Raw genomic sequence first — 9,475 nt, 5'->3', positions numbered from 1 at the left:
GGCAGTTGACAAATTGGTCTGAAGTTATATAAACTTGATTACATGTCTTGACAAAGGTCTTCTGAATGAAATGATGATGATATTAAAAGCAAAGAACCATTTATTCTGAACATGTGTTTATCATGACTATAATGACAGACAATACAATAGCCTGTCATAATGTAACATGTAAAGTTTAATATACCCGGAGGTTGTATTAACTTTCCGAACAATGTAATAAACTTCATGAATGGATAATTTAATAACTTTTCAGATGATGTGATGACTTCTTATCGAGTTGTTAAGATTTTATCAAATGGGTAACACATTAGTATGTATAGTGAGAGATCAGCAAATGGAGTGCATAAAGACTAATAGTAATCCTGTATGACATCCTGAGTGACACTATATTTAAAAGGGACACCTGGATTACCTAATGTATTCATTCTTCCTGATGTTTTGCTGTTTCAGGTCTGAAATATGTAAAACCATATAATACTCATTACTATGCCCTGGCTGCGGACCCACAAATGAACATCACTGTCCAGTGGAAGATGCACGGGCATCCTTTCGTCACTGGCTACAACGTGGTCAAAGATGCCGTGGGGTACGTTGCCAGAGGAGTAGACAGAGTAGCGGTTGGCGACGTGGTGGTCATTGGAGTGGGACAGCATTTTAGGCTCTTCCCCCTGGAGATCTTCGTCCAGAGGCTGATCAACATGCGTAAGGCCATCCTGAGACTCCATGAACGCAGCCCCCAGACCCTCGTCATCATCAAGCTGGAGAACACCAGGGAGTTCACCTCAGAGATGACCCACATGAGTGACTGGTTTGGCCTTGTGCAGAACCTGGCTCAGAGGAAGGTGTTCAGGGACCTGAAGGTGGTGCTGGTAGACGCCTGGGACATGACAACAGCCGCCAACACCTTCGCCATCCACCCTAACAGCATTATTGTTTCCAATGAGATAGCCTTAGCTTTGTCACACCTCTGTAATGATTAATAGAGGTGCTTTCTGAAAGGAACTATATAGCAGGGGTTTCCAACTCCATTTCTGTAGAGACTTTGTTTAACAATCAGGGGGGATTGTGTTACTAGGCTTGTGTTACAGTTTTAAGGTTTTTAATTGTGTCTCTAATAGTAATAGTAAATGTTTGATTCTGGGGTGGTTATTAATGCTTATTAATGATTATACAATGACCAATTTAATAAAAATATTTTATGTCAGTTCCAAGGGTGGCAACAGGGTGGTGCGGGGCGGGGCTGGGTTTTGCCAACCCCTAGCCTCAGTCTTGCCCAACCAATCAGAAAATGGGAAAAAGAAAGTCAGCTTTGACATCTAGTCAATTGTAAAATAAATAAATCCAATTTGAATACTAAACTGGCTAGTGCTGACCATATGCAATTTTCACTCATCGTGCTAAAAGCAAAGTCACTCAACAGAGCTGCCGCTGTTTTACCTCAGTTTTCATCAGACATGACACTTTTTGCAAAGACATTCAATAACCATAACCTCACCTATTTACTTTCAGTTTTGATTAATATATTTTCATATTTAGGTCTGGGCTATTAAAAGCCTTGATCAAGATACTTGCTACCTAGCAGTTTCTAGTCAGTCAGCTAGCGGAGCTACCTGGTAATACTGAGCTCTTTGTGAAAACTAGGTATGGGTACCAGTAATGGATTGATCGATTACATGTCAGATATGTGCCTACTTGATCTTCTGATTTTCTCATAAAGGCTAGGCTACACAAGGTACAACTAGGCTATGTGTTGGAACTTGGCTCCATTCATTAATTTACATTACATTACATTACATTACAGGCATTTGGCAGACGCTCTTATCCAGAGCGACATACAAAGTGTTTAACCGTAACCAGGGACAAGTGTGTTGAAAACCCTAGAAGGACGTACAGTTCCAAGGGAGCGACCGCGTAGTTTAATTTGGACCCTGTAGGTTAATCTGATCAACACGAACAAAAGCAGCAGCAAATTTACCGTACAGTGTGTAAAAAAGAAGAGACACATTAAAATAGCGTATATTTCTTCATGTAATATGAACAGAATAAAGCAAAAATATATTTTGAAAAAAATGCATGTTTTAATTGCAATTTTGCTTTTTGTTGGTGCGCTGTTGCACAAGTGAGATAATGCATGAACAGCTGAGCGTTATGCAGTTTGAACGTTCTGCGCTGAGGAAAATTTCCAGAGGCGAATTTACTACCTCCGTCAACTGTAATGGAAACACAAAATATGCAATTCCACTGCAATGGAAATGTAAGGTAAGTATTCCAGTAAATACCCCAAACCCTACAGGCTACCACTGAGCAATGAAAGCATTTTTCCTGGTACCTCGACCAGGTTACCCAACATCAAAATTCGATTTAAGTCAAAATGGTCTCGCAGCATGTTCGTTACCACGGATAGCTAGCAAGCCAACCACTGAACTGTACTAAAAATAGAGGCTAAATAATAAATGTAGTCAAGCTATAACTAGACCAGCTACTCGCTATACAGTCATTCCTGGAAAATGAAGTTGACACTGTCGCAAATATGCTATTGTAACTGATAGCATGCTTACTCTTACAAATTCCCAATTTATTTATCGAGTCAGACCAACGTGCATTCATTTAGAAACTGTGATTGAACTTTTGCAGGTGCTACTTCATATCCTGGCATATATGGAAAAATAACGCAGCCAGAATTGAGTATTCAGCCAAGCCGTTTTATACTGGTTTTGTGAGCATGCAACATTTCTTTGTAGGCCTGTAACATCTGAAGGGAGCTGTGTTTATTGACTTCATCATTACTGATAAACTGATGTGCGTTGTTATGCGTGCTTGAATTTCCTGTAGAACGAGTGGCGCTGCCCGACCAAGACGCACCCGAAAAAGATTCCTCATGCTAGGAAACGATTTGGCACGGAGCAAATAAATGTTATCACTTGATCTATGTGTTACCTGTCATGCAGATGTGCATGCACTTGTGGTTTTGTTGTTTTCTCTCCTCTCTGTCTTCCTTTGCTGTCTTGTTCCCCTTGCTGTCCGTAACTCAGATCCCCTCTCATGATTGGTCCATGCATCTGGGAGCCGTGCCCACTCAGTCTGCCTCATTCTCTTTCCTGATTGGTCCACACTTCTGGAGTTGTGCTGTCCAATGCCTGGCAATCATCTGGTTCCCTGATTGGTCCATCTGGTGTTCTGCTGTCCAATCCCTGGCAACCATCTCCTATATAAAGCCCTACCTATACAGACTTAGGGAGAGAGTGTGTGTCTTTTGTGCCTTCCACTCTGAAAGTAGAGTTTAGTTATGTTTGTCCTGTCCTTTTGTGCGTTTCCCTGTTTTAGGGAAAAGGACTAGGTAAGCTTGGGGTACCCTTTACATTTTGCACACGTAGAGTTACTTTGTGTTAGCTACATTAGGTTAGAGGTGAGTGCCATCCTTTATACTTTTGTTTGGGAAGTCAGAGTAGTTAGGTTTTGTTTGATACCTTTTCCTTTGTTAGCTAGATTAGTACTCTGTTTAGATAGTGGGGTTTGTAAATAAACTCCCTGCACTGAAAAGTCCAATCAGCTTATTTTTCTTTCTTCACCTGGATAGTTATTGTCCCTCCTTACCTCTAGACCACCATCTGGGACGTAACCTATGAAATAATTGAAAATCACCAACACAAGTGAAAACCACTATTTTTTCATAGCTTGTGTACTTGCCTTGAGGTATGTACAGATTTTTAATACTTGGGAGGGCAAAATGGAGCTTTAGAATCTTGACAGCAATATGCGCACACGAGCAATACAGTACAATTCTCAGATCTTTTTTATTTTTTAATTTTTTTTTTTAAGTTCGCTTCAGTGAAAGTCACAATCACAGGGACTGAGTCCCAGCTAGTCGTTAAGTTTTCATTGATCGAAATTCTGTGAGACTGTGGTAAGGCGGTTTACAGAAGACTGTTCCATGCCAGACCTCCCAAAGAAAACAGACTGTTTACTGTACTGACAGGGAGTCAGCAAGTGTGATTTGCCACCAGTCACACGTAGTATCTACTTTATGCCATGGCTTTCATGATCTTCATGTCTCATGTAAATATGGTTTAGAAGTTTTTAAGCATAAGATGAAAAGGTGGAACTGGAGTCTTGCATTGTTTTGAGGATAGCCAACTTGTCACATAATATCAGCTGCTTTCATGGAGACAAACTAATGCTTTAGGTTTTATTGTCTCAGGATACACTGGGTTTTATCTGATTTTACAAAAAAAAAGTATGCTTTCATTATATGTATGTCTTAATGTCAATTTCAGAATAAAACACAACTAGTTAAGCTTTGTTTTCAGGTCCAGCCTTAGCACTGTCTGCAGTAATGTTACCTCTGCTCTGCCCTGTGTATCCCCACCCTGCATACTTAAGCAGGGCTGTGAACGTGCAACATGACTGACAGGCAGCCAGAAGAGAGGGCTGCCCTGATTGGTTATTCATGCGCGGTTAAATTTGGGGTGGTTAAATTCAGAGCCTGGGCCAGGTTTTTTTTCTTAGACCTTTTAATTGACCTTTAAAGACCTTTTATGCTGATATCTTCCGGGATGTGAAAATACTTCAAACGAATGTAAACAAATGGTCAACAAACTTACATACTGCGCCTTTAACTTACTGAGAGCAGAACTAAAGGAACAAATTCTTACATGGAAGCAAGTCAGTTTCTTTAATTCACCAAATGATTCATTCCCAAGAAAGAATCGTTCAATAAGGACACACCACTAAAGGCTGTTTTATACTTCTGCGTAGTCTGCATACTTTGCGTAATTTGCGTTGTGTGTGGCACTCGCGAACGGGCAGATCATTTATAGGGGAGACCGGGTATGGTTGTAACACTGGGAGAGTTGCAACACCACCAATTCCACCAATCAGGGATAAGATGTGATCATTTCAGTGTTTAACCACTTCCTCCCTGATCCCACATGGCTGGAAACAGGTGCATGCAGATTCTATAAAGAAAAAAACGATTTTGAGGTAAGAAAGTAACTTTTTTGACCAAGACTATATTTTGTTTAGTACTTATACTATTGTAGATAAAATCATATGACTTATATTAGATTAAATTGTAGTTTCTCAGGTAAAATGTGATGCATTGTTCCCCTGCTAATTTCAAACCACTATGCTAATACAGCTAGCTAAACAATGGCTGACAGGGGTGGGGTGGGTTGTAACACATCCTTAAAAAGTGTTACAACCATCCCTTTACATACAGCTAAGAACCAACTTTTCCGCTGGTAAGGTTTTGCCGTGGCGTGGCGCCACGGCAAAATCCTTACCGCCACACCACAATAAAAAAAAAAGATATATATATATATATATATATATGTGTGTGTGGACGCGACAGTATGGATTTGAAAGCGCATTTATTTTATAAATTATTTTTTAATTTATGAATTTAATATATAGGCTATATATATATACTGTATATAGCCTATATATTAAATTAATAAATTAAAAAATAATTTATAAAATAAATATATATATAACATATATAATAATTCATAAAATAAATATATATATAAAATATAAAATATATACTGCATATAACCTATATATTAAATTCATGAATTAAAAAATGTTAAACTTCAAAAATATTTCTGCCTAAATGCGCTTTCAAATCCATACTGTCGCGTCCACATATTTATTTTCAAAAAGAGCCTAGGCCGCGCGCTCCGTGCTTGCACCTTTCTGAGGCGGTCGGAAGACTTGCAGCGCGCGAATGTCGCACGGTCTGTCAAAGCGTCACTTTTTTTTCTTCAGCCACCGAAAGACAAGGAAAAGGTAGGTAGCGACGCTTCAAATATTACAAAAATACCATAGTGTTAACCTGTGTTTTAATTGGACCAAATAAGTGCCGGTACCTACTCCTCAAAATACATACTGTTTAAAATAAATTAATGTTGGTAATCAAAAGAAGAGTCGGTACTCATACAAGTCCCGACAGCTCCTGCCCATCTGAAGCACTGGCGTTAACTATCATTCGGTGATGACAACTGGCGGGTCCTAACTCTGTTCGGACAAGTGGAATGCCTCATGCAGTTGTCTGATCGGACAAGTAAAAAATAAATATGATAAATATGTAACGTTATCTGAAAATAAACAGTGTTTGTTTGAGCCGAAGCGGAACCTGTTCCAGTTGAGCTACGTAGGCTACGTGCCTACCTTTTTTTTTTTTTTTTTAATCTAGAGCTACTGTTATAGTGGTACAATATATCTGATTAAAATGATGACCTGGAGAAGCCCTTCAGATGTCGCGGCCGCAAATTGTTGGCAAATCGCCAAAACAGCGCTAATTAAAATATATATATTAGGGCATTTAAAATGTTTGAGTGATTCATCTACTTCCATGTCCATACTACAACATGGTGATTTTTTCCCATGAAAACGAAAGGGAAAGTGTTCATTTTTAAGGTTTTGTGAATGTAGTGAGCTAGCAAAACTGAGAATTAGGCTACAGTTGCTACAGCTGACAAAGAGGGCTGCATTCTAATGACGATTATGATTATAACGAGAGGAGCAGTCTCACAAGCTGCTGCAGTGTCCAGAAATGAATACAGATAAAACTAGCTAATAAAAAATATATTAATCAAGCATCTAAGTTAGTTAGGAAATGTTTGTATCATGCTTCTCAGTAGAATTAGAATGTAACAGTACAGAATCTTTAAAGCCATTTTTCTCACTGAAACACTGGGCCTGTATTTTGAGTTGGGGTCAGAACAATTAAAAGAGCACATTGTCCACCTAGAAGTTCTATCTTCAAAAATAGAGGACTATATAACCAAAATTGATACTCAAGAAAAGTTACATATTGCACTTTAAAAGGGACACTTCTGCTAAATTAACTCAATTACCATGACAAAATAGTACTTAGAATGTTTTATCTTTTTATTTAGCAATATAATTTGAGCTGGGTCCACATTCAAAGCCCTCTCTCTCTGTCTCTCTCACACTCAATGACAGAGTTTACATGCATTGTCCATGCAAAAAAAAGGAAAAAGTGAGAAAAATGGCTTTAAAAATTCTGTTCTGTTACATTCTAATTCTACTGAGAAGCATGATACAAACATTTCCTAACTAACTTAGATGCTTGATTAATATATTTTTTATTAGCTAGTTTTATCTGTATTCGTTTCTGGACACTGCAGCAGCTTGTGAGACTGCTCCTCTCGTTATAATCACAATCGTCATTAGAATGCAGCCCTCTTTGTCAGCTGTAGCAACTGTAGCCTAATTCTCAGTTTTGCTAGCTCACTACATTCACAAAACCTTAAAAATGAACACTTTCCCTTTCGTTTTCATGGGAAAAAATCACCATGTTGTAGTATGGAAATGGAAGTAGATGAATCACTCAAACATTTTAAATGCCCTAATATATATATTTTAATTAGCGCTGTTTTGGCGATTTGCCAACAATTTGCGGCCGCGACATCTGAAGGGCTTCTCCAGGTCATCATTTTAATCAGATGTATTGTACCACTATAACAGTAGCTCTAGATTAAAAAAAAAAAAAAGGTAGGCACGTAGCCTACGTAGCTCAACTGGAACAGGTTCCGCTTCGGCTCAAACACTGTTTATTTTCAGATAACGTTACATATTTATCATATTTATTTTTTACTTGTCCGATCAGACAACTGCATGAGGCATTCCACTTGTCCGAACAGAGTTAGGACCCGCCAGTTGTCATCACCGAATGATAGTTAACGCCAGTGCTTCAGATGGGCAGGAGCTGTCGGGACTTGTATGAGTACCGACTCTTCTTTTGATTACCAACATTAATTTATTTTAAACAGTATGTATTTTGAGGAGTAGGTACCGGCACTTATTTGGTCCAATTAAAACTTGTATGAGTACCGACTCTTCTTTTGATTACCATTACATTACATTACAGGCATTTAGCAGACGCTCTTATCCAGAGCACAACTTTTACATAGCATTTTACATTTATCCATTTATACAGCTGGATATCATTGTATCCATATATACAGCTGGATATATACTGAAGCAATTTCGGTTAAGTACCTTTCTCAAGGGTACAACGGCAGTGTCCTACCCGGGAATCGAACCTGCGACCTTTCGGTTACAAGGCTAGTGTCCTACCCACTGTGCTACACTCCGTCCTTACCAACATTAATTTATTTTAAACAGTATGTATTTTGAGGAGTAGGTACCGGCACTTATTTGGTCCAATTAAAACACAGGTTAACACTATGGTATTTTTGTAATATTTGAAGCGTCGCTACCTACCTTTTCCTTGTCTTTCGGTGGCTGAAGAAAAAAAAGTGACGCTTTGACAGACCGTGCGACATTCGCGCGCTGCAAGTCTTCCGACCGCCTCAGAAAGGTGCAAGCACGGAGCGCGCGGCCTAGGCTCTTTTTGAAAATAAATATGTGGACGCGACAGTATGGATTTGAAAGCGCATTTAGGCAGAAATATTTTTGAAGTTTAACATTTTTTAATTTATGAATTTAATATATAGGCTATATACAGTATATATATATATATATAATATTTTTTTTTTCTTTTTTTTTATTATGGTGTGGCGGTAAGGATTCCCCCCCCCCCCCCCCCCCCCCCCCTTCGGACACCCACCACCACACCAAGAGATCAATTCCACAGGAAACACTCAGTATTTCATTGGATTTGTTTCCATCTAATCTTTCAGCCAGAAAGTTTTGTATTGCTATTGGTGATCACATACTGTATCATCTCCAGCTCCAATAATTTATGGCGTTCCGCCAGGATACATTTTAGATACATGTTTCCTCTTGGTAGCATCATAAACAAGCATGCTTAGGGCAGCAGTGTAGTGTAATGGGTAAGGAGTTGGTCTGGGCTGATTAGCTAACGCAACCCAGGTGTGTGTGCACTCTCCACCAGCCGGCTCAGTCAAGACCAACGCAGTTCACCGCTGGACTGAATGCCGCACTGCAATAATAATAGTATTTGACTTTGTGATATCCTGTGTACGAAAAAAATGTACTAATTTCAATTTGATCAAATAACATCAACAATCAATTTTGCTTTACTTTCCTTATCTCTTTACAGAAACTGTTGGTTTTTGCCACTTAAATTACAAAAAATAAACACAATTCATATAACAAAATATTGCCAAGAAATGGTGAATTTTACTTATGGAAATAAATCAATTACCATCATGGCAGTTCATGGCACAATTCAAGGTTTGGCACTGTGATGAATACTCTGTCCTACACAAGCACAGACATGCTGCATGGCCCATTCTCATTATGGACTCTTATGCACTAGATGGGCTGTATGCTCGCTTCCTGATTTTATTTAACTTAAGACTCCAGCAGTAGCATTCTGAATGATTTGCAACTGTTCTAATGTGTTTTTAGGAAGCTAAGAGAGAAGTCACGCCTGCTCGTAATGAGTGCATTAGTTTTTTTTTTTTTTTTTGTTTGTTTTTTTTTTTTTTGCGTCTCCTCGTGTGAGAACAGGTCTGATTTT

The sequence above is a fragment of the Anguilla anguilla genome, chromosome 8 (assembly GCF_013347855.1).
Source record: "Anguilla anguilla isolate fAngAng1 chromosome 8, fAngAng1.pri, whole genome shotgun sequence".
Taxonomy (NCBI): Eukaryota; Metazoa; Chordata; class Actinopteri; order Anguilliformes; family Anguillidae; genus Anguilla; species Anguilla anguilla.
The sequence above is the reverse complement of the archived record's forward strand: the minus strand, read 5'-3'. Positions refer to the sequence as shown.